We start from the raw sequence: 27,545 nt of genomic DNA on the forward strand, positions 1-27,545 counted from the left end.
CTGGAAAAACTAGTGTTTATTCGATCTGATAGTCCCACTAAGACGGGTAGTTATCTTAGAAACAAGCAATCAAAGAAATTTGTGATTTCCTTTATGTATGACAGATAAGAGAGAAGCAAAGAGGTCCAACCTGGATCTTCCGCTTAGCTCCTTGCTTGGTTTCTCTCTCCCTCAATAGAGCTTGCCACTCCTCTCCTACTTGTCCTGCTTCAGAGAATACCTGTAGATTCAAAGTAACAAAACACCATCAAAGCATCTCGATCTATAATATCATAAACAATGCAGAATCAGAAGTACATTAACCATACAATTGCATTCATAAACAACAAGTTTCACAAATACACGATTATATGGAGGAAAACTCAAAGAAATTTATTAATAGTAGAAGAGAGGATTACAACCCAGCTGTCTAATCCAACATCATCCTCCCAGCATCAAAGCCCTCTTCACCTCATGAAAAGCAAGATCACCCAACAATACAATGTCTCTTCTCATAGATAAACCAACATCACTTCCTTACAAAATACAAAATTCCAGCCTCTAGATCTCTCAGATGAGGGATCCATTTATAGATGTCTTGCAAGGGTGTGAGTCAACTCTAGGTTATTTATTAGTGTCATTCGACTGATAGTTCTTGGTTCCATTTGGATATTTCATTGATATCTTACTCATCCTTGGGCAAATTCAGAGAGGCAAGTGTCATGGGAGAAGTTTCTGGAAGATTCCATGAGTTTCCACTTAGAAAATTGTCTCTGCCATTTGTCCATTCTCGCTCATCACACCCTACAGAAGGCCTTTTCAGTATGCATCGCACCTAGCTAGTGTAGCAGCCAGTATGCATCGCACCTTGACCACGGGGCAGTCAGTATGGTCCAATTTTGGCCAGTTCTGAGTGGTTTTTCAAGTGGAACTTCTAGGAAATGATGTAATCAGTTGACCATGATCCTTTAGGGTTTGAAACAACACTTTTAGGGGTTAAAGAGCCCTTGGTTTATGGACATATGAGTTTGGGGTTGTAGTGCCCAAATATGTCTATAACACCAGGGTAAACAGTTATGCTGCTCTACATCAGGCTTCATGTGTTTCCATGAGCCTTCCAGTGGATTGTCTCACTACAGTATTTGATTGGTGTACACCTCTACTAACCAACATGAAGAAACAACTCACTTCCATCCAGAAGGGTCAGACGAAGAATTTTGGATACGGAACTATCTTATGTTCCTTATTTTTTGAGAGAGTACCTGGGCTTCGTCCCAAGGTATTATCTACCATCAATAGCCCGAGAGATCCATGGATGGGTAGGTGGGCGGACTTGATGAAATGACTAGGGGGTGGTGAGGTCCCTAGGATGACTTTTGATGATGAGTTTTTTCTTTCGTGGGAACAACAGGTCATTACAGTCGACGACTACCCTTATGTCGGAATAGATTTCCAAGGAGATCTAGATCTAATATTGCCACCAAATGTGGCATGGGGCACCATAGGTATAAATGATTTTTTTTTTTTTTTTAAGATTTTTTGGACTTCCAATATAAATGAATTTAAAATATTTTTTATGAGACAAGATATCTACAAAACTATTGATCATGTTTCAGATGTGGGACCAATGAGATGTGATGGACTTCCTCAACATAGGCATCGTGGAAGGGATGTCGAAGGGGCTACAGTTGAACTGAGAGAGTCCTCCATGCAATCCAAAGAAACGTGGTGAGATTGACTCCCCAAGTACCCATGGTGGCCATAGAGGACTTACCAGAGGAGATGCAGTGGCGCATGGTGGGAGTACCACAGGACTGGGTGTGACTATTTCGGCGGGTGGCTAATGTCGTTGTTTTCTTTCTAGCTGCTCATCCTAAGCAGGATCATTAGATAGATGATCTAATCTTTTTGTGATTATTCATGATGATGGGAATAAGCCCAAATTTTGTAGGGCATTTTGTCCCGAATTTGTATATTATTTTCGACATAAAAACTCTATCTATATACAGATAGTTTTATGATGATCATATATACAGATGATACTTTGATTATTTTTTATGTTTTAATGTGATGAATTATTGATATGCCAACCCAATGCTTTATTAGCAATAGAATCTGCTAAGGAATTTTCTGATCGTGGAATGTAAACAAATGATCTTTGCAATAAACGCACTCTCAGAAACGGGTGATACAAATTGTTGAGATTTTCTGTTTTATTTAATTTGGCAAAAATCTCATGTAGGTGACAACAATAGGATTTGTTGCTATATTAGCTCCATTATTCTTGAGGAGGAGTTAATGCATCCTATATTTGTTGTGAGAGAATTTATGATTCAGTTTTATACTCCAGCTATAAGAAATGTAAGCCCGTAGAGGATAAGGGAGTAGTAAATAGGGTGAGCTAAGAGTATGTGTGTAGAATTAAATTGTTGTAGTCTCCTGTTGAATAATAAGATTGTCGATGCCCCTGTTTTAGTGGATGTAGCCCAGATTGGTTGGGTGAACCACGTTAAATCTTTGTGTTGTGTTTTTTTATGATTTTGTATGTGCTGTGTATGTTTTTTAAAATTTCCGTTGCGCATTGTTTTCTCTAACAATTGGCATCAGAGCATGTTGTGGAGCTGGTACATGTGACAGAGACGCCAAGAAGGTGGAGCCTTTTTTTTTTGGCGCGGTTTTGGCACGAAAAATCGCGCCAATTTTGAGCTAAAGAGGGGTTGGCGTGGTTTATTCAGTAACAGTCGCGCCCATTGGCACGAAAGATTCAGGAACAGTCGCGCCAGCGCGCCAGAAAGGGCTATTGGCGTGGAAACGCAAGGGTTAATCGCGCCAATTTCCTGCCTCATGTGGATTTTGTTTCAAGCATGGATCTTCCGCCGTCGAGGAGCGCCAGGCATTTTTCCCTCAGGTAAACTACAATTTTTTGTTTTTTTTTTTTTAATTGTAATGACACGATACGGCAGAGGCATTTTATAGTATAAAAGAAAAGGCATTTTTTAAAACACAACTTCATTTATTAATAATTGGAATTGGAGATTTTGTTACAACATGGCCAAAACTCAAAGTGCTCGTTTTGATATTGAGAAGTTCAATGGCAAAAATAACTTCGAAATCTGGAAAGTGAAGATGCATGATCTGCTTGTGCAACAAGGCGTGGCGAAGGCATTGTTGGGAAAATCCAAACAGCCTTACACCATGACAGGTGATGAATGGAGTGAATTGGATGGAAGAGCTCTGAGTGGTATTCGACTGTGTTTGGTGGATGATGTTTTGTTTAACATCGTGTCAGAGAAAACTGCTATTGGTTTGTGGAAAAGGCTTGAGAAGCTGTACGTGACAAAATCCTTAACCAATAGGATTCTTCTGAAGCAACAATTGTACAGTTTGCGCATGAAGGAAGGTACAGCTATTACTGATCATTTGAATGTCTTTAATACTCTCCTGGTGCAATTAGAAAGTATATAAGTAACATTTGAATCAGAAGATAAAGCTATAACTTTATTATGTTCGTTGCCCGAGTCATGGGATCATTTTGTTACTTCTATAAGTCTTAGTATATCAGAAACCCTTGAATTTGATGATGTTGTTGGAGCTTTGTTGTCCAAAGAGACAAGGAAGAGGTCAAATTCAGAAACCTCTACATCATAAGAAATGATGGTCAGAGGTTGTTCTAAAAAAATACGCTTTAGTAAGCACAACGACTCGCGTTCAAAATCAAAAGGGAAGAAGAGTAAGGTAAAGTGCTGGTTTTGTGGCAAATCGGGACATTTGAAGAAGGATTGTTGGAAGAGACAGCAAACATCCAAAGAAGACTCTTCAACAGAGAAGAAAGAAGCAAACACGACAAATACAGGTTCGGCATCCAAGATAGGTATGAGTGATGAAGTATTATCAGTTGATTTGTCTAATCATGATCAACATTGGCTGTTAGATTCTGGTGCATCAAATCACATGTGTATTCATAGAGAATGGTTTAAAGCTTATAAACCAATCAATGATGGAGTAGTTTACATGGGAAATGATGTCACATGTAACATTGTGGGAATTAGAAGCATCCAGCTTAAAATGTTTGATGGGACAAATAAAATTCTAACTGATGTAAGACATGTACCTGAACTAAGGAAAAACCTCATTTCATTAGGAGTACTAGACACTAATGGATATAAAACCTTTATTCAAGGTGGAGTAATGAAAGTTTATAAAGGAATTATACTAGTAATGAAAGCAAAGAAGGTTGGAAATCGTTTTTAGTTAGAAGGAAGAATAGAGTTAGATCATGTCTCTACAGTGTTTGAAAATGACAGTAATTCTATTCGTTTATGGCATAAAAGGTTGGGTCATATGAGCAAAAGAGGTTTAAATATTTTATCTGATCGTAAGTTACTTCCTAATTTTTAGTCTGTTAAGTTAGATTTCTGCAAACATTGTCTGTTTGGGAAACAAAGCAAGCAGAAGTTTAAAACTGGAAAACATACTAGTAAGGGAATCCTTGATTATATCCATTCTGATGTTTGGGGTCCATCTCCTACAACCTCATATGGAGGATCGTCATATTTTGTATCTTTTATTGATGATTTCTCTAGAAAAGTGTACATGTTAAAGAAGAAGTATGATGTGTTTACAATTTTCAAACAGTTTAGAGCATTAGTTGAAAACATCACTGGAAGAACCATTAAATGTTTAAGAACTGATAATGGTGGTGAGTTTACTTCAAAGGAATTTGATAATTATTGCAAGGAAGCTGGGATCGAAAGACATAAAACCACTGTATATACTCCTCATCAAAATGGATTTTTTGAACGCATGAACAAGACTCTTTTAGAGAGAGCAAGAAGTATGCTTAGTAACACCAATTTGCAGAAGGAATTGTGGACAGAAGCAGTTTCTACAGCTTTCTATTTGATAAATCGATCACCATCAATTGCAATAGGATTCAAAATTCCTTAAGAGGTATGGAAAGGTCATCCTTGTGATTATTCTAAACTAAAAGTTTTTGGTTGTGATGCATATGCTCTAGTTCCAAAACATCAGCGTTCTAAATTAGATCTGTTAGAGTCGGTCTAGTAGCCCTCCATCAACGATCAAAGCTCTTTGCATTTGCATAAGTAGGTGTCTCATCAATTTCATCTTATTGCATTCCATTAGGCATGCCATAACCCTGATGGAGGAGCTTGTGTCTTTATTCCCCTCTTGGCACTGCTAGATCCAATTTGTTTCAGTCAATAAAATTCTTTACAGGGTCATTGGTCTTGTCTTGAAGTCAAGGTCCTAGGTTTAGGGTTTAGTCCAATTTTTTCTTTTGAGGTCATGTCTTTTAAGGTCAAGAAATGCCCAGTAGGCCAGAGGGATGTCCAGCAAAGCATCACTTCAAATGATTTCATATTGTATAGCTAATTTTTACCTTGAGTTCAAAAACCCTGTTTTTGAAGGCAAGGTTATTTTCTCATTTTTGGTAAAAATTTGTAAAAAATTCAAACTCTCTGAAAGTTGGCATGCGGCCTTGGTCTCCTTTGCCAAGACTCCTCAGAAGCTATCCCTGCAAAAATTTTCAAGAAAAAGCATCATTTCAACCAATTTCATGACAAAAAGGAAACCACAAGTCAGCAACAATTAGTTTTAAAAAGTGCCATTGCATAAACATTATAAAGTGGGTTTGAGGGGAAATTAATTTAAATCAAGCTTATAAAAGCCCCTCTCTCCTCATTTTGCAATTCATTTGCCTCCAAGACTCCAAGAGCAAGTGTGAAAGGCAATTTAGTGTGAAACTGGGCGAATTGAGAAACAGAGCCTGCGCGCTACGCATCAGGGCCTGCGCGCTACACGTTGGGCGCGTGCTACGCGTTAGGGCAGTCTCTACAGTGCAAAAATTGGTCGGACGCTACGCGTTGGATGCGTGCTACGCTCCAGGGCCCGCGCGCTACGCGTTGGGTTTCCACCTTCAGAAATTTGTCAGTGAGCCACAAATCGACTTCTTCCTCCTCAATTTCTTCAGGTAGGCCTCAAATCATTAAAGTTCTTGCTTTGTAAAGATAACATGAACGTGAAAATGTGTCAAATGCCATCAAGTTGAAATGGAAAATTCATATGTATTATGTTTAAAAAATTCAAATGCATGTGAGCTAGGGTTTTACATTTGCTGCCCAAGGTCATCCTTTTTCACTCCCTCATTTCCCCACATTCCCATTATCCCCTCCCTTGTCATTTTCACACAATTTCCCTAACAAAAATATCTAAAGCCCTAAAACCCTACCCCTATCCCTAAAATTCAATAAAATCTCCCTAAACCCTACCTCCTCTCAAACCCCTACAAATTATGATTATGTGATGATGTATGTGCCATAATTCCTTCCCTAAATTCCCTTTTTTATATATATTTTCCCTAAGTCCCCTCAAAAGTCCCCCTCCCAAACATCTCCCTTGTGTTTTTTGTCCCCTTGGAGCAGCATTCAAACAGTCAAAACAGCAGGTAATTTGAGCAGAAGCAGCAGTACATTTCAGCCATTTTGCTCTTGAAACAATGTCAGAAACTGAAACAGATTATGAGCAAAGTGATGACCGTGAGTCAACACCGGAGGTTAAGGTGCCAAGGAGGCCTCACAGGAGTGGTAAGGGTGGTCAGCATGTGAGAGAGGAGCATGGTGCTAAATGACTTACCTCCAGCACAAATTTCAAAAAAAATTGAGCATTTTTTGTCATTTGTGATTTTTTTTTGGGCAAAAAACAGGGTTTCCTCCCCAACGCGTAGCGCGCCATGCGCTACCCTGAATATGGGCAACTCCTTTTCATGAAAACTCAGCATTTTTGGATTTTTCATGCAAAAATACACTTTCTCAGAAATTGCCAAGAGATTTCATCAAGTTTTGAGCCTCCAGAAGGTCAAAAAAACATGCAAAAAATGACTTTCTGCCACTTTTTTGACACACAGGAAGCAGTCATGGGAGATTGCAATTTTGGAGGTGCAAATGGTCACCAAATTCAGAAATTCCACTTGGGTTGGAAAGTAGACATCCAGACCTTTCCAACAAGCCCATTTTTGCCTCATTTGGACACCGGGAAGTTCCTCAAAAGCAGGCCCAAAGGCGCGCTACGTGTTGAGATTTAGGGCGCTACGCATCAGGCTATTTTCACAGAAATGTACCTACAGCTCAGCAAAACGCAGTTTTGACTAGGTTTGACTTTTTGGAGTGGATTTTCATCCTCCTTGATGTAAATGATGTAATTTTATGATACTTTGACACTTATTTATCTCTTCTAGAAGATTCATTCATGAAATAGGCAAAAATTTAATGAATGAATTAGTTTCCTAGCTTATAGAGGCAAGTTGTTTTGACTGCCTAGATTTTAGTGCTCAGTTTGGAATTGGTTGAAACAGCTCCTAGGATAGTGAGCTCGACCCCTAGAGGCAAGGAAAGATGTTATATTGCCTATATTATGTACTTTCTTGGTCATTTTCATGGTTGGACTCTTGAGGGAGAAAGCTTCTATTGTATTACTCATTGCATCTCTGCAATTTTGGCAAAGGAAGAAAGACCAGGGTTTTGCAGTCCTTTTTGGGATTCCTGTGGTTACATGTATTGATGGTGTGTTCTCTTTGTACTTGTAAGTTTGTTATGTGAATCATCTTCTTACTTTTCCTTCTGCAAATTAGGCAAATGAAGTGTTAAAGTAGAATTCATGATTGCCATGCTCTGCTTTTAAGTTTGCTTAATATCAATGTTTTCATCTGTTTAAGGAGAACTCAAGGTGTTTACTTGCTCTCCTTAGCTCCTCACCAGCCATTCTTGCCCATCTTACTCTTTCAAAGGCATCAATACAGTCTCCTACCTTGCCCCAAAGAACCCCCTGCGAAAACTGTGTCCAATCCCCGCACCCAAAATTGCCTTTCCCCAATTTTCCACCAAAATCCTAAAAATCTCAAATCAAACCTTTTATCAGTTTACTAGCCTAAAATAAGTGTTCTTTATTGGTTATCTCCTCCCTTAGAAGATCTTTGCCGAGATATACCGGAGAGAGCCCTCTCCTGCCCCGTAGGGCTAGCTACGAGGCTAAGTGGTTTGATATTGCCTTGGAGTTTGCCTTTCTCAGCCTGAGGTGAAATTTCAAGCGCTAACATATTGGCGACCATACTGGGGAGAACAAACTTGTCTGTGGATTGATGTGTTTGTTTCATAAGTCTTAGACGGAGCCTGAAGTTATGCCAGGTAGCCTTCGAAACGCTTTTGCTTTGCATTAGCGGAAGTAGATAAACGCTGCTTCAGTCAATCTCCGTGAGCTTGTGAATACATCCACCTCGATTGCATTTTACCCCAGTTCATTTGTAAACTCTGTACTTTTGGATGATTAGTTGAGAGTTTTCACAGGCTGAAATCATTCACTGGCGACTCCTTCACTGAAAACTCCAGAGATCAATGCTTCATGGTGACTTCACTGCAGAGAGATCAGTAGCTGTGAGATTTTCAAGATGGACCAAATCACAAGAAGATATGCTCCCTTGAGCCGAGATCACATTCCAGGTTTTCCGAATAAAATTCCAAAGGTAGATTGGTCAAGGAATTTTCCTACATTTAAAGATGATGGTAGGAAGGATGCTGCTTTACATCTAGTTATATTTCACATGCATATTCGCAAGTTGAAGGTTGATTTTCCTGAAGATTGCTTGATGAAGATATTCTTGGCCACTCTGGAAGGTAAAGCCCAATCATGGTATGAAAGTTTGTCGCCTGCTTGTATTTACTGTTTAAAGGATTTTCATGCTATGTTCATTGAACGATATAAGGACTCTTATCCATCATTAAATTTAGTTCAAGACTGTTGCAAGCATGCTTATAGTTTTATTGAAAGCCTTGAGACATATTATGAAGATGATAATTTTATGGATGTTGAGATCATGGAGGCTCTGTATGAGAATCCATTTCAGCAGCATAAAGAAAACTTAGAGGATACCCATCAAGATGATCAGGAAATTTTGCAGCAGAATCAAGATCAGCAGGCTGAAGATGGTCATATAGTGGAAGATGATGAAAGAGAAGAGCTTGTTTCAGATCTGCCCACAGAAGAAGGCCAGATTGCAGAATGTGGTAATGTTAGGCCAACTACTTCAGAACAACATTTAGATTATGATGACGAGGAATATCTTGTGCTGAAGCCCATCAAAGAGAGCTCTACTGTTGAGATCATATACAGAGTTTTGGATTCAGATGTTCATGAACAACAAGGTGAGATCTTTGTGCAAGTAAGTGATGAATCTCCTTTCAATAACTCAGTAATAAATGATAGTTTGAGTGCCCTATCATATGAAGATAATTACTGTTTAAGCAGAAGAGAACAAAAGGCATTGTCTCCTTTGTCTGAAGAGGAGATAGATCAGCTTTTGAAAGGTCTTGTTACAGCCCAAGCTACAGCAGATTTGCAATGCACGCATAGTCAAGAAAGTATTGGGGAAACTTCTTCCTCTGTTGAAGAAGATGATTGTCTTGTAGATCAGCAAACAGATAATGTTTTCCTTCACAAAGATGATAATCCGGCTGTCATATCATTTGAAGATGACCTACCATATTGTCAGACTACCGAAGATCATAGCATACAGGATTACCTTTCAGATTCTTCATATGTTTCATGTGTTGAAATGCTTTTCCAAGAAGAGATCTGCCCATCCATTTGTTCAGAGTTTTTTGAAGCCCATGAGCATACTTTTACCGAAGCACATGATGAAGGCATATCAGAATTTGAAACAAAGGACACCTTGAACTTTCAGCAAGAGGTGGCAATGGCAAATCTTCATGTTTTTTACGATCCTCTAGCAAGTTTGTTGCAGCCAGCAGTGAAAGTGTTTATTACAGTGTTTTGTTGCAGCCATGGTCAACTATGTTTTTGGATGCCCAGTGATAGGTTTGTATTGTTGACCAGAAGATCTAATCAGGAGAATCAATCAAGAAGGCATCTGCTTGATTGGTTGCATTGGCATTTTGATATAGTTTGATGTATATTGTCTTGTAAGAAACACAGGTGGTTGTCATCATGATTTCAAATCTTGATGGACTGCTGCCCTTCAATAAGCTTTGTAAGTTCTTGTTTTAGTTAAGTCAGTCATGAGTCATTTGTGAGTCAGTTTTCAGTCATGTAGGTTTCATAATTGTGTCGGCTTGAGTCAGGTTTCAGTCAATAAATGAGTCAAAGTCTTGTATTTTTTGTCAAATAATGACTCCATCGCCCAATGGATGAAGGCACTGTCTAGCTCTTACAGAGATCTGCGGTTCTTGGCACCTCCAAGGAGCTACCATCCCCATTGGAGCCAATGTTAGAGTCGGTCTAGTAGCCCTCCATCAGCGATCAAAGCTCTTTGCATTTGCATAAGTAGGTGTCTCATCAGTTTCATCTTATTGCATTCCATTAGGCATGCCATAACCCTGATGGAGGAGCTTGTGTCTTTATTCCCCTCTTGGCACTGCTGGATCCAGTTTGTTTCAGTCAATAAAATTCTTTACAGGGTCATTGGTCTTGTCTTGAAGTCAAGGTCCTAGGTTTAGGGTTTAGTCCAATTTTGTCTTTTGAGGTCATGTCTTTTAAGGTCAAGAAATGCCTAGCAGGCCAGAGGGATGTCCAGCAAAGCATCACTTCAAATGATTTCATATTGTATAGCTAATTTTTACCTTGAGTTCAAAAACCCTGTTTTTGAAGGCAAGGTTATTTTCTCATTTTTGGTAAAAATTTGTAAAAAATTAAAACTCTCCGAAAGTTGGCATGCGGCCTTGGTCTCCTTTGCCAAGACTCCTCAGAAGCTATCCCTGCAAAAATTTTCAAGAAAAAGCATCATTTCAACCAATTTCATGACAAAAAGGAAACCAAAAGTCAGCAACAATTAGTTTTAAAAAGTGTCATTGCATAAACATTATAAAGTGGGTTTGAGGGGAAATTAATTTAAATCAAGCTTATAAAAGCCCCTCTCTCCTCATTTTGCAATTCATTTGCCTCCAAGACTCCAAGAGCAAGTGTGAAAGGCGATTTAGTGTGAAACTGGGCGAATTGAGAAACAGAGCCTGCGCGCTACGCATTAGGGCTTGCGCGCTACGCGTCAGGGCAGTCTCTGCAGTGCAAAAATTGGTCGGGTGCTACGCGTTGGGTGCGCGCTACGCTCCAGGGCTCGCGCACTACGCGTTGGGTTTCCACCTTCAGAAATTTGCCAGTGAGCCACAAATCGACTTCTTCCTCCTCAATTTCTTCAGGTAGGCCTCAAATCATTGAAGTTCTTGCTTTGTAAAGATAACATGAACGTGAAAATGTGTCAAATGCCATCAAGTTGAAATGGAAAATTCATATGTATTATGTTTAAAAAATTCAAATGCATGTGAGCTAGGGTTTTACATTTGCTTCCCAAGGTCATCCTTTTTCACTCCCTCATTTCCCCACATTCCCATTATCCCCTCCCTTGTCATTTTCACACAATTTCCCTAACAAAAATATCTAAAGCCATAAAACCCTACCCCCATCCCTAAAATTCAATAAAATCTCCCTAAACCCTACCTCCTATCAAACCCCTACAAATTATGATTATGTGATGATGTATGTGCCATAATTCCTTCCCTGAATTCCCTTTTTTATATATATTTTCCCTAAGTCCCCTCAAAAGTCCCCCTCCCAAACATCTCCCTTGTGTTTTTTGTCCCCTTGGAGCAGCATTCAAACATTCAAAACAGCAGGTCATTTGAGCAAAAGCAGCAGTACATTTCAGCCATTTTGCTCTTGAAACCATGTCAGAAACCGAAACAGATTATGAGCAAAGGGATGACTGTGAGTCAACACCGGAGGTTGAGGTGCCAAGGAGGCCTCACAGGGGTGGTAAGGGTGGTCAGCATGTGAGAGAGGAGCATGGTGCTAAATGACTTACCTCCAGCACAAATTTCAAAAAAATTTGAGCATTTTTGGTCATTTGTGATTTTTTTTGGGCAAAAAACAAGTTTTCCTCCCCAACGCGTAGCGCGCCGCGCGCTACCCTGAAGATGGGCAACTCCTTTTCATGAAAACTCAGATTTTTTGGATTTTTCATGCAAAAATACACTTGCTCAGAAATTGCCAAGAGATTTCATCAAGTTTTGAGCCTCCAGAAGGTCAAAAAACATGCAAAAAAGGACTTTCTGCCACTTTTTTGACACACAGGAAGCAGTCATGGGAGATTGCAATTTTGGAGGTGCAAATGGTCACCAAATTCAGAAATTCCACTTGGGTTGGAAAGTAGACATCCAGACCTTTCCAACAAGCCCACTTTTGCCTCATTTGGACACCGGGAAGTGCCTCAAAAGCAGGCCCAAAGGCGCGCTATGCGTTGAGATTTAGGGCGCTACGCATCAGGCTATTTTCACAGAAATGTACCTACAGCTCATCAAAACGCAGTTTTGACTAGGTTTGACTTTTTGGAGTGGATTTTCATCCTCCTTGATGTAAATGATGTAATTTTATGATACTTTGACACTTATTTATCTCTTCTAGAAGATTCATTCATGAAATAGGCAAAAATTTAATGAATGAATTGGTTTCCTAGCTTATAGAGGCAAGTTGTTTTGACTGCCTAGATTTTAGTGCTCAGTTTGGAATTGGTTGAAACAGCTCCTAGGATAGTGATCTCGACCCCTAGAGGCAAGGAAAGATGTTATATTGCCTATATTATGTACTTTCTTGGTCATTTTCATGGTTGGACTCTTGAGGGAGAAAGCTTATATTGTATTACTCATTGCATCTCTGCAATTTTGGCGAAGGAAGAAAGACCAGGGTTTTGCAGTCCTTTTTGGGATTCCTGTGGTTACATGTATTGATGGTGTGTTCTCTTTGTACTTTTAAGTTTGTTATGTGAATCATCTTCTTACTTTTCCTTCTGCAAATTAGGCAAATGAAGTGTTAAAGTAGAATTCATGATTGCCATGCTCTGCTTTTAAATTTGCTTAATATCAATGTTTTCATCTGTTTAAGGAGAACTCAAGGTGTTTACTTGCTCTCCTTAGCTCCTCACCAGTCATTCTTGTCCATATGTCTCTTTCAAAGGCATCAATACAGTCTCCTACCTTGCCCCAAAGAACCCCCTGCGAAAACTGTGTCCAATCCCCGCACCCAAAATTGCCTTTCCCCGATTTTCCACCAAAATCCTAAAAATCTCAAATCAAACCTTTTATCAATTTACTAGCCTAAAATCAGTGTTCTTTATTGGTTATCTCCTCCCTTAGAAGATATTTTCCGAGATATACCAGAGAGAGCCCTCTCCTGCCCCGTAGGGCTAGCTACGAGGCTAAGTGGTTTGATGTTGCCTTGGAGTTTGCCTTTCTCAGCCTGAGGTGAAATTTCAAGCGCTAACAAGATCCTAAATCAAAAAGATATATCTTTGTTGGATATGGTGATGGGACTAAGGGATACAGATTGTGGGATCCTACTACTCATAAGATCATCATTAACAGAGATGTTAAATTTAATGAATCCTCACTTGAAAATTCAGATGTAGATGATAAATTGAAACAAGATAATGTATCTAAGCTTCAACACATTCAGTTTGAAACCAGTTCAAATACTGATGATAATCAAGATGAACATGGTTCAGATGCAAGTCATGAACAAGTTTCAGATGCAGATCATGAACAAGTTTCAGATGTAGATCATGAACATGTTGCAGATGCAGATCATGAAGAAGTTCCTACAGATAATAATCAGCAAATTGTGGAAGTACCAGAAACATCTTTAAGGAGGTCCATGGGAATTAAATGCCTTCCTAAAAGGTATGATGATTATGTTACTTCAGTTGCTTTAACCGCTAACGATGATGAACCTTTGTGCTATCAGGAAGCTGTAGAAGGTTCTAAAAGTGAAAAGCGGAAAGAAGCTATGAAGGATCATATGATGGCATTAGACAAGAATAACACATGGGATTTGGTAGAACTTCCTAAAGACAGAAAAAATGTGGGATGTAAATGGGTTTACAAATTGAAAAGGGTTGTTGATGATACAAAGGATAGGTACAAAGCAAGGTTGGTCGCAAAAGGTTTTTCTCAGAAAGCAGGAATTGATTTTCACGAGATATTTTCACCAGTTGTAAAAATTGTTTCAATTCGAATTGTATTAGCATTAGTTGCTTTACTTGATTTTGAATTACAACAACTAGATGTTAAAACTGCATTTTTACATGGAGATTTAGATGAGGAGATTTACATGGAACAACCAGAAGGGTTTGTTCAAAATCACAACAAGGAATTTGTCTGCAGGCTCAAGAAATCATTGTATGGTCTGAAGCAGTCGCCTCGACAATGGTACAAGAAATTCGATTCTTTCATGATGAGTCAAAATTATATAAGAATTGAATATGATCATTGTGTTTACTTTAAGAAATTAAGTAATGGCATGTTCATTATCTTAGTGTTGTATGTTGATGATATGCTTTTAGCAAGAAAAAGCATAATAGAGATCAACAGGTTAAAGGCTCAGATGGCTAGGACATTTGATATGAAAGATCTAGGAGCAGCAAGACAAATTTTGGGCATGGAGATTTTCAGAGACAGGAGCAATGGTAAGCTATGGCTATCACAACAGAAGTATATTGAGAAAATACTCTTGAGGTTTGGTATGAACAATGTGAAGCCTGTTTCAGTCCCTTTAGCTTCCCATTTTAATCTTTCTTCAAGTTTATGTCCTAATACAAATGAAGAAAAGGAATATATGTCTCGAATTCCATATGCCAATGTAGTAGGTTGTTTGATGTATGCGATGGTTTGTACTCGACCATATATTTCACATGCATTTTGGGTTGTCAGAAGGTATATGGAAAATCCAGGAAAAGAACATTGGTCAGCAGTGAAATGGGTGCTTCGGTATTTGAGAGGCACAAGTGATTATTGTATCACTTATAATAGGAGTAGTGAATTTGTTTGCCGATATGTTGATTCCGATTTTGCAGGTGATTTGGATAAGAGAAGGTCAACTTCAGGGTATGTTTTTACTCTTGCAGGTGGAGCTATTAGCTGGATGTCAAAGCTACAGAATATTGTTGCTTTATCCACTACTGAGGCAGAATACATAGCTGCTTCACATGCTTGCAAAGAAGCGGTTTGGTTGAAAGGTTTGTTTGGTGAGTTTGGTAGGTTACAGGACAACATCAAGTTATTTTGTGATAGTCAAAGTGCAATTCATTTGGCTAAGAATCCGGCCTATCATAGTAAATCAAAGCATATACCTATCAAGTACCATTTTGTAAGACAGGTTATCACTGAAAGGGGTGTATCTCTTGAAAAAGTGCATATGAAGGAAAACTATGCAGACATGTTCACGAAACCAGTTTTGTTAGAGAAGCTACATTGGTGTCTGGCTTCTCTTGGCTTGCAGAAAAGATAAAATAATAAATGAACAGGGTATCAGGCTAATTGTTGTCAAGGTGGAGATTGTTGAGATTTTCTGTTTTATTTAATTTGGCAAAAATCTCATGTAGGTGACTACAATAGGATATGTTGGTATATTAGCTCCATTATTCTTGAGGAGGAGTTAATGCATCCTATATTTGTTGTGAGAGAATTTATGATTCATTTTTATACTCCAGCTATAAGAAATGTAAGCCCGTAGAGGATAAGGGAGTAGAAAATAGGGTGAGATGAGAGTATGTGTGTAGAATTAAATTGTTGTAATCTCCTGTTGAATAATAAGATTGACGATGCCTCTGTTTTGGTGGATGTAGACCAGATTGGTTGGGTGAACCACATTAAATCTTTGTGTTATGTTTTTTATGATTTTGTATGTGTTGTGTATTGTTGATGCCCCGAAATTCGTTGCAACAACATCGGGGAAACCACCCGGTCCGGAACTTAGTGCAGCTCCTTTTCCGTTTGGAATAGTGGCTCCGACTGGGGATAACGGGACCAGTTTCCCAAAGATTATAAGTGAACGGGATGGATGGATGATTTAAGATATGAAATGATAATAAACAAATAACTAAACTATAAAAGAAATACAAAAACTATAAGCTAATCCCGGGACTTATCAATTCAGACAATACAGCGTTTGATAAACTATGCTTAATGACAGGCATATAGATGACACTAACAACAAGCATAGATGTTTAATCATTTGAGATTGCTCTGCGTAAGTAGTTACGCAGAGCTATAATAGCGAATTACTGCACTCAGTCATTTATATCATTGATACATACATGAGTGAAAGATAACAAATCACAAAACATTCAATAGTGATATGAAATGCAGACTTGCTGTTGTATTACATACATGTATTCAATAATAGCAAAGTAATAACACAGCAATTCATATAACTGAAAAGAGAACAGATACAGATAATAGTACCATGCAAGCTGTTTGATCAATCCAATATATTAATCGCTATGTCGCAGTCCTTCCTTCCAACCAGAAAGCATTCCAAGCAAACGACAATAGTGCACAATTTACTTAAACAGCATTCCAAGTAAAATTAAGGACCAGTGGTCGAGTTTCAAAAAGAATATAGACTGAAGCACAATAGTGCAAACTTCAGCCTTTTAGTCTTTTACAAAATTTTACGACCCTTTCCAAAACAATGAAAGGGTCTATAAATACTATGCTAATTTAACTACTAAATATCTAAAAACTGAAAACTAAGAAATCGGCATCAACAAATATCATTTTGCATTTGGGTGATTCGGCAGTCGGCGACGATGCTTCACTCAGCTGTCTCTTTGCCTTTACTCTTTCGCTGACATATCGCCAGCATTGGCTCTACTTCTGGTGGAGTATTGAGGCGAGAAGTCAGCTGTGCATCATATGTGGCATCTTGGAAATCGGCGATCAGGTATCGAAGAGCGTCGGTTAGGCAGTTAAGAGCCGACCTTTGAGAATGCGGTTTAATCAGGAAAAGCCAGTATGCATCGGAGGTCAAGGTATTCACTCCAGCGATTAACCGCCCTTGTTCTTCCAGCTTAAGATAATTCTTGTGCTCCAGCATATTCGCGGTTGTTATGTTTCCAGGTGTGCATTGTGAAATCATGTTAGCCAGATACAATGTATCATTGACTATATTGATCATGTTTTTGGAAATTGTTTTGCACCTGGATGCTGCCCTCTCTGCCTTCATTACCTGTGTTTCCCATTCCATGAAAAGTATGTTCTTGTATGTTTCACTGATTCGGGCTAAATTAGCAGCTTGCCCTTCTGGAGTATCTTGCCATTCAATATATTCTATTATTTCATCTTCGGCCTGATCCAAGTTAATCCTGGCTTTCTCGATTTGCCCACATACTGCTGTAGATATATCACAAAGTGACTCAGCTTCAACTAGCTGTTGGCACAAAAGTCTGATCTGGGATATCAAAGCGCCATTTATCAGAGTTGCCTCTGCTCTGAAATCTTCAATACTCTTGGCACCTTTGATACCTTCAAGCTGTGCTGAGAGCTGAACTATTTGATCCTCTTTAGATTTCATTAACAGCTCATTTGATGCCTCCAACTGTGATAATGCCTCTGCCAATTCTCGTGCTTTAATGTCACTTTGGTCTATCCTTAGTTTTTCAATTTGCTGGGTTAACAAATGATTCTCTTGTTGTTGAGCCAGCAATTGTTCTTCTGCTTGTGTCGCCTTATTCTTTGCCTCTATCACTTCTGCTTGCAATGCATATACCTCATGCTTTTTAGTCTTCAAAAGAAGACTCACTTCGGATGCTTTGTCAATGGTTGCTGCTGAATAAGCTCCCGCAAATTGCGACAGCTTTGTTAAATCTTCAGAGGGACTTAATTCTCCCTTCCAGACGACATTGCCCGTGACTGTTTGCTCATTTGAGACAGAAGGTTGATCAAGCCTTCGCCTCTTCCTTGAGCGTCTTACAACGGCTTTATGCTTAGGGCTGTAGAAAATGTCTAGAGGAGGAATTTCCTCTACCTGAAGATCAACTTGATCAGATGGATTCTGAGTAACTTCTTCAACGTTCTGTACTGTGGGTGGGCCGCTGGTTCCTTCAAGAACCGGAGAAACAGTAGTATCGGGAGTCTTTAAGGCATCTGAGTCTTTAGAGGCTTCTTTACCACTTATAATGGAATCAAATTGATTCCATTCCTTAATCAATTCAGTATCAACAGAGATTTGCTTACTCTGTTCTTTTTCTTTTTCAATTCTCTGCTGTTCTTCGTTTGCCTCCTGCTGTTGCTCCTCTTGTACTCTCCGTTGCTGTTCTTCCAATTCCTTTTTCTGCCTATCTTCCAGTTCTTTCCTTATTTTTTCTTCTTCCTCTCGTTTCCTCTGTTCTTCTATTTCTCTTTGTCTCTGTTCTTCTATCTCCCTTTGTCTTCTTTGCTCTTCTTGCTCAATTTGTGCTTTTTGCTGCCTTTCTATTTGTTCTCTTCTATGACTTTCTGCCTGCAGCTTTCTTTGACTTTCCTCCTGTTCTCTAATTGTAACAGGAGGTGAATTTATTTCTAGTTGATCAGGCTCGCTTGAGGATGAAGTTGGGGTTGTAGATAATAACTTTAGAGGCAAAGTTTGCAACCTTTGCTTTCTAAGTTTATTAAATTCAGTTAATTCCATATCTTCATATCTCATCGCAGCAAGTTGTTTGACTTGGCTTATTGAATCAGCACCCATGAATAGGTCGTCAAACTGGTCTTCTTGGTGAACAACCTTTGTCAGCTTAGCCTGTTCCAAGGCAATGAAAGCAGTCTTTTTCGGGTCATAGAGTCTGTTGGGAATAGAAACTAGAGATAGCATTTGGAGTTTTGCTGCTTCCTTTTCTGCATGCTTATAATTTAACAGCGTATAAACTCCAATTCTTAAAGGAAACGATGGCCATCCTCTCTTCTTCTCCTCTTTGAGAGTTTGGGTAACACCTTCAGACATGATCTGATAGGAGATTTCCCGGGCTAGCAATTTGTCTGGCATGTATAAGGGGAGAACATGTGGCCTGGCCTTGCTTCCAAAAACTCTGATATAAGAAAAACATTCTTCGCCGAACCAATGGGCTACGGCTGGTAGGTCAAAAGAGGCTTCATAGGAAATCCTAGGGATAGGTCTGTCAAAAATAGAATAGTGAACGGGAACCATAAAACCATTGCAAATTTGGTACAAATGGTCTTTGTGAGAAGGTTTCCACAATTTACGATGATACAAATGAATAGGTGTTGGGTCATGGGTTGTCCATCTCCAACCAAGGACAGGAAACTCAGAATTAAAACAAAGGGCATCCATAATGTATGCAGAGTAATAAAAAGGTGGGATTTTTCTCTCAGTGACTCTGGTTTTGGCCCTAAACTCACGAATAGCTAAGACCAACTTATCAGACAGGATAGTGGCCCAATCCATAATTATACTATTAACGGCTGCTTCCATTAAGGGAACCATATCAACATGGATATTTGCAGAATCATGAAATCCCCACAATCTACACATCATAATTCCAGCATAGCAGTAAGGTGAAGCCAAAGAGGCATTGGAGTACTTACCCGACATATCCTGCTTGTGTTTTGCTGGATTTTGCCTCCAATCTCGGAGAGGTTCGGCTGGTGATTCATTCTCTCTGGCGAATTTCTCCACAAATGCTCTGTTATAGACTTGCTCGGGATTGGGCAAATGATACATTCGTCTCAAGTCGTCAGGCTTGAAGGAGCCGAAAATCCTTCCATCCTTAGAAACGAAAGTTCTATTAGTGAGAGGAATTTCTTCAATTGCCCAACGTACCACATCAGTATAAGGCAAGACTTGTTCCCTGGCTGCTATTCTGTGCAGAAAAGAATCAGCCAAATCTTTAAGAGTTGCCTCAGACTTTCTTAGTTCATCCGCACTTGCCTCCATTACTGTCGCTTCTGGTTGTTCTCCTTCTAGCAAATTGTATGTCCCTTGCCATGTAGTACCAGTAAGACCAGTGCATGTAGTATCTGAGATTAAGCCTTTCCTTGAAGCTGTAGCAGCTTGGCCTGAGGCAGGTGTCGCAGTAGAACCTGCCACCTTCTTGAACTTCTTTCCCATCATATTCAGACTTCTCTCGGTAGTCGAATTCTACACAAGTGCAAGAGAAATCGTAACAAAGAAATAACAATGACAATCCATAACGGGATAAATATATAATTTGAAGCGTGGCGAGATTATTCCTAAAAGAAGCTGCGGATCTAATGATTTGAGAAGGCATCGTAGATGCAATAATGGTGATTTTACGGCCTGCAGCTTCATAAATGACCATTACTTAAGTTATTAAACCGAATGACCCCTTAAAGCGTGTAATAGATTTTTCAAAGGTCTAATCGTAATTGCTCGTTAATTCGAAGGGGCAAAGCTTTAAATACGCATGCATTACCTTATCCCTTTACTTAACGGCATTTTGAAATCTGTGATTTTGTCAAATCGATTTTAAATATAACTTTAATGCTTTGAAATAATCACCTTTTGGAACTGAGGTCATCATTAAGCGTCATCATATCGCATCGGAAGTGTGTGTGTGGCGTTATCACTTGGGAAAGTTCTTTAGCGAACGCCGATTGCGATATCGCATTCGGCGCGCGAACATAACCCCTAAATGTGTATCAATTGCTTTTAGCGAATGCCGATAGCGATATCGCATCGGGGAAAAGATATAAACGTCTTATGAAACTGCGTAGGATTGTGCCGATTGCCGATATGCGATATCGCATCGGGCCGGAGTGTCAAAACATTTTTCACAAGACATAGTGCCGTGCCGATAGCCGATTGCCGATATCACGTCGCATCGGGGAAAAGGTATGTGCCCTTTTGTGTGTGCATTGGCTATTGCCGATGGCCGATAGCGATATCGCATCGGGAAAAACCAAGATGGCAACCGAACTTGCGATTACTTTTTTGGACTTAACCAAAAATTACTTAACATTTGTTCAACAAGGGTTTTTTGCATAAATTCATTTGATTATCATACCTTATTTGAACAAGTTTATTAATGCCAATTAAAATTTTTAAAAGGGACCCATTTCATATGTAAATTGTTTATGATAAAAATGTTATGAAATGGAGGGGTGTTGTAGGGCACAACAATTGGCGATTCGCTGGCAGAACCAGTTATCTCTGAACTAACATTTATACTTACACTTTCTCAAATAGAATCTTTATAAAAGAAAGGAAATTTCTAATATAACTAGATATCTATTGATTCTAAATAAAACAGGTTTCTTCATTTAACTTCCTCTTTTTATAAATGCACTTCGAGTATTAAAATAAGTCCTTATTGGTTTGTAAAAGTAAAAATAGAAAACTTTTCCATATCAGCTTTTTAAAATAAACTCCTCTGTCACAGGTAGAGCCTCTGCTGCCAGCAAACATTCATAGTCTCGGCAAGGTTACCTTTTAACCATGTTGTTGTCCATTGTTCCATTCACCTTAGAGTGTGACTAAACAGAATGAATTCAAAAGATATTCTCGTATTTTTTGAATTTCAATTTCTTTTTTCTTAAGATAAAAGCCATTGTCCTGGTTTGGTGGCCAGATGGATGACAATGCCATTCACGGGTAGTAATTTAAACTAAACAAGCTGGCTCGTGATGAGACCCCTTGTCTTGAGATTTCAAGCCATTACCCTGTTTGGTATGCAGTTTTGGTAATGTCAGTTAAATTATTTTCCTATGAACATGGTAAGCAGGCTTGTGATAAGACCTCTTATCTTTAATCTTTTATATTTTAGAATTACACTCTGAGTAATCAAAAACTGTTGGTGAATGGAATGAACAATTATCTTATTAAGAATAAATGGATGACAGGTTTAAGAGTTGAAGATGCTGAAGATGAATTAGCTCCTATTTTCGTATAGATAACCTTTGGGGACTAATTTCAACCACTCAAGATGATTCAAAGAACTTCGTTCAGAGTGAAGTTTACAAAGGTAAGTCTGTAATGCTCAGAATAAAAAGATATCTAATTTCCTAGAAATGATCTCTCTTGGTTCAGGATGCTATTTTTAAAAAGTAAATATTAATATTACTATGGCGAGACAGCTTTTGTTTACAGCGAAAGGTCAATGGGAATGTCCCACATTCTTATTCCTACAAATCCTACAAACTAGGAAAAACTAATAAGCTACGAAGAGAAGGGGTTACCTCCTCAGTTAAAGAATTTCTTCAGAATTAGGCCATTGACAGGGAGAGAATCTCTCACCCCTGATAGATTTTGAAGTATGAATGTGGAATGGCCTACTTTTTCACAGATCTGAAATGGTCCTAGCCACAGTTTTTGGAATTTGGAATGTTTACCTTTGTCTTCATGGGCTTTGTCCCATTTCAGGACTAGATCTCCGACTTCAAATTGTCTAGGGCTGGATGAGGCTAGATCGAAAGCTGCTTTAATGACTTGCTGATGTCTTGCATGTGTAACCTTGGCTTTATCCCTTTCTTCTTCAAGTTTGAGTATTTGATCATGTCTAAACTGTATAGAAGAAGAGGGAGTTTCGTCTATAAATTGCACTAGGGCTAAAGATGGGAGAAGAAGATTGGTTGGTACGACTGCTTCTTTTCCATAAACAAGATTAAACGGAGAGGTCCCTATGGAAGCTTTCTGTGTAATCCTATCGGCCCATAATGCAAATACCAAGGATTTATGCCAGTTCTTATGATTCTCTTCAATTGTTCGCTTAATGATTTTGATTAGATTTTTATTAGTTGATTCTGCTAGGCCGTTACCCTGGGGGTAATAGTTGGCAGAATACTTTAATTTGAATCCTCTTTTGATAGCGAAATCAATCATTGCATTGCCTGAGAAGTAAGAAGCATTATCAAAGACAAGAGCGTTTGGGACACCAAACCTAGTTACGATGAACTGATCTATAAATTCGATGATTGCTTCCGAGTTTGTTGTCTTTAATGGAACTGCTTCTACCCACTTTGTAAAGTAATCAGTTGCTGTAAGGATATACTTGTGTTGCTTGGAAGATGAAGGATTTATTTCTCCAATGATGTCCAATCCCCATTGTTCAAAAGGTTGTTCAATGTTGATTGGTTGTAAAGGGAAAGCTGGCTTTTGTTGTCTTCCACTGGCAGTTTGGCACTTAATGCATTTCCTTACATATTCATGAGCATCCTTAAACAAAGTAGGCCAGTAATATCCGGCATGAATTACTTTATGAGCTGTTGTATCAGCTCCAAAATGTCCTCCTGCCGGTCCATCGTGTAGCTCCTGCAAAACCTTTTGAGCTTCAGGTTTCTCAAGGCATCTTAGTAATACAGAATCATAGTTTCTCCTGAAGAGCACATCATTAATAAGAGAAAAACTCTTAGCTTTCAATCTAATGGCTCTTTTATTCTTGTAGGACAAATTGGTAGGTGCATAACCATTCTTTAAATAAAAGATTAAATCTGAATATTGAGATTCGGAATCCGGTATACTTAGCTGATTGACTTCTTGGTTTTGCTCTGTATCACCTGATTCAGGAATGTTTGATGCTCCTGCTAAGATCCTGCAAAAACCTTGACCTTTAACAAATTTTGCTGGCTTTATTTCTAGATCATATTCTTGGAGGGCTGCGACCCAATTTGCCCTCTTTTCTCCCAATTCCTTTTGAATTAATAGTTGCCTGACTGCGGAGAAAGGAACTATTACTTTAGTATGGGTTTTAAGAAGAAAGGGTCGATAATGTTTGACTGCTTTAAAGACAGCAAAAGCTTGTTTCTCAATTTCGGAATAATTCAATTCGGCGCCTTGAAAGTTAGAACTGAAGAACGAAATGGGTGCTTCCAAATTGTCATCATTCAACTGAGTTAGTACTGCTGCGTAAGATAAGTCGGATGCAATAGTATATAATGTAAAATGATTAGCAAGATTTGGAGTATTCAGGGCTGGGACATTGATTATGGATTGTTTAATATCATGAAAAGCTTGCTTTTCTTCTAGTCCCCATCTGAAGATTGAATTCTTTTTAATCATCTTTTGCAGTGGTAGTACAATCTGTGAAAAATCTGGAACAAATCGCTTAACGAAATTAATTTGTCCTAAAAACGACTGCATCGATTTTTTATTGTGTGGAAAAGGAATTTCAGAAATTTCTTTAATTCGCTCAGGATCTACATAAATGCCATCCTTAGATACAATAAACCCTAAGAGCTTGCCTTGGTTGAGAGCGAAGAAAGACTTTTTCGGGTTAAGAGAGATACCATATGTTTTGCATCGTTGAAAAATCTGATTTAAATCATGCAAGTGATTATATCTCTTTTTAGAATATACAGTAATGTCATCGAGGTAGACAACTACTGTTCGGTTAATTAACCCTCTAAAGGCTGTATCCATAGCTCTTTGAAATGTCGCTCCTGCATTTATGAGTCCAAAAGGCATCTTTTGGTATGCGTAAGTTCCCCATTTTGTTCTGAATGTAGTTTTTAATTGGTCATCAGGGTGGACCAGCACTTGATTGTATCCTGAGAAACCATCAAGAAAAGACATCAATTCAGATCCTGCTACCGATTGAAGGATTTGCTCCATGGTAGGCAGAGGGAAGTTATCTTTTAAGCTTGCCTTATTTAAATTTCTGAAATCAATACAGATTCTGATGTCGCCGTTTTTCTTCCTGACGGGTACCATATTGGAGACCCAGTTTGAGTGTCGGACAGGGAAAATAATCTTAGCTTTTAAAAGCTTATTAAGTTCCGACTTTATCTGGCTCTCCAAATTTGGATGGATTTTTCTTAACTTCTGCTGGATTGGTTTTTGATCGGGAAGCATAGGAATAGTGTGTTGTATGATAGATGTATCATATGTCTTAAGGTCATCATACTTCCAAGCAAAAACTTGTTTGTTTTTTCTTAAAAGTTTGATAAATGCTTCCTTTTCTATTGTAGAAAGTCCTAATCCTAAATTTATATTTTGAGGAGTTTGAGCCGTTCCTAAATTAATCAATTCAAACCTAAGAGTAGAGCTCTGGAGTTTAGCATTAATTACAGGTTTAAACCTATCTTTGATGTCATAAAGGTCTTCAAGCTTTACCACAGGTTTAGGAATAACGTTATCTTGAGATGTTTGCTTCATTTGAGAATCATGCTCATCCTCTTCAATGACTTGATTGTCATAGGACTTTTCAGAGGTCAAAAATTGCAAAATATCCTCGTCATGGTTGAAAACCCTCCAGTTAGTGATGTTATCAGGAACTGAAGGTCTAAAAATTAACTCTACAGAAAATCTATCGAGACTATAGTCTTCGGAAGGGAGGAGTTTGGAAGCTACGTTGGCTAGCAAATCAGCTGCTGAATTTTGCGATCTTGGGATTGAAAAAATATTGAATGCTGAGAAATGCGAAGTGAGATCTTGCACTAGCGTTTGATAATGCTTAAGGTGGCTTGAGAGGCAATGAATTGTATTCCTTACCTGTTTAACAATGATCTCACTATCGCCGAATACTTTTAAATATTGGACTTTAAGGTCAATTGCCTTATATAATCCCTGCAGTAGTGCTTCGTATTCAGCTGTATTGTTGGTGCATTCAAATTCTAATCTACAAGAAAGCATTGTCTTTTCGCCTTTTGGACTAACCAAAATGCAACCAGCTCCTGAGCCCTCGCTGGACTTAGAGCCATCAAAATACAAAGACCAAAATAAAGGAGAATCAGAAATATTTACATCCTTTTGATCTACATTAAAGCATTTGGATAAATTTGATTGTGAAAAATTTTCTACTTGAGATGTACAATGATTAACTTGAAAAGGGGAAGATTGGGCAACAAAATTGCCAAAGAATGACTGTGAATAATAATTTCCCAAAATGTTATTGTTGAAAGCCACCGGCTGGTTTTCTTGTTCGAAATCTGTTACTGTATGAGTCATATGCTTCTCACGGTCGATCCTTATTTGATTTGGCTTACCCTTGTAGGGGAGCCACATATGTGACCAATCCGTGGAAATATATCCATGCAGTTTCTCAGACCAGTCTCTGCTCAAAATTAAACCGTAGAATTCAGGTATGTCGGCTATCAAAATGTCTATTCTCTGTACTATTCTGGGATCAGCAGACAACCTGATAGTCACGGAATTAATCTCTCCTATGACCTGTACTTTGGTTCTGTCTAACTGTACAATGTGGATGGCTGACTTCTGGGGTTCTATGTTCAGCTTAGAACAAACTGAAGCTGGCATAATATTGGATGAAGCCCCAGAATCAATTAAACAGTTATGCAGATTTTGATTATAGATTTCATAGGTGAGCAAGAAAGGTGGGGTATGAGAATTGGATCTATCTCCAATCAGAACCGAATCGGTAGCCTCGACCATATCTGGAGGGGGTTGTCCTGAATCATTAGCAGCTTTTGAACTGGGAAGAGGGGAAGAGGGAATAGCGTTAAATTCCCTTAGGAGCAATTTTTGCTGATGTTTTAATTTACCTAGTTCAAACATGGTTATGTTTGCCTTGGTCTTTTTCATGTCATCGACAATATTATACTCCATATGGTCAGATACCACTAATGTTTTGGATGTTGAAGGAGAATTAGAAATTGGAGGCTGGTTTTGAGGGGCTGCTACCGGAGATTTCTTCGGGAGAACTTTTTCTTTTGGTGTGGCAGCACCTGCACTCCTCTTTTTTGTAGTTGTTTGAGTAGGTTCAGAAGCGATTTTACTTCTTGTAGTAACAGGAAAAGCTTCTTCTTGATTCTCAGTGTCAGAATTTGGGAGTATGAAATCCCACATACCATGGCACTCAACTACTTCTTCTTCATCATCTGTCTGTGAGGATAATTCCTCTTCTTCATCTTCCTGTTCAGAATCTGCATTAGATATTACATTGGGTGGCTTTGTTTCTGTTTTCTTAAAAGTTCTAAATGGTCTTTTGGTTGAAGTTTCAGCCACCTGTTTTTTAATTTCGACCATTTCATTAGACAATGTTTTAAGGACCTTTTGTAAACCCTCCATGTCATATGGGTCTTTTGGGGTTTTCTTCTTGGAATCTTCTTTAAATGAAACTTTTTTAGATTTTCTATCCTCCAAAACTGCTTTCTTTTCTAGAGCATTTATCCGTTTTTCGACGGCAAGTGCTTCTTTCATATTCTCGGCTAAGGTAGGTTTGCCAGCCCTGTCAACCAAAATAGCTATGTTGGAAGGGAGAGTAGTAATGTACCATTCGCTTCTGATTTGTTCACTTGGCTTAGAAGCAGTGGGGATTTTATTTAAGAGTTTATTGAATCGGGCATTAAACTCTTTTACTGGTTCTCTATGTTCTATTCTCAAATTGGAGAGGTCGTTTATTAGAGTCGCCAGAGACCTGTCATCTCCATATTTGATAAGAAATTGCTCTTGGCACATAGCCCAGCTGGTAATAGAACCAGAAGGTAATGAGAAGTACCAGGATCCTGCCGATCCTTGCAGAGTATAAGGAAAAAGTCTTACAACAACATCTTGTTCTGTCACTCCTTTCAAGTTAATTGCTAACATGAAATTGTTAATATGTTCTTCAGCTTGTGTTCCGTTATCTGGATTAAATTTAGGCAACCATTTTTCTGGAGCATCAGGTAGATCATGTAATGGTCCGGGCATATTGACTGCACCTGGCTGAGTCCATGGATCTGCCATTATGCTGGTGATATTAGTTGTTACTACTATTGGTATTTCAGATGACTGAGGAGAAGAAGTTGTTAGAGAGAGAGTAGCTT

Source organism: Pinus tabuliformis, chromosome 1_2 (genome assembly GCF_031772625.1).
Source record: "Pinus tabuliformis cultivar Carrire ecotype Pingquan chromosome 1_2, CPIR1, whole genome shotgun sequence".
In the NCBI taxonomy this organism is placed as follows: domain Eukaryota; kingdom Viridiplantae; phylum Streptophyta; class Pinopsida; order Pinales; family Pinaceae; genus Pinus; species Pinus tabuliformis.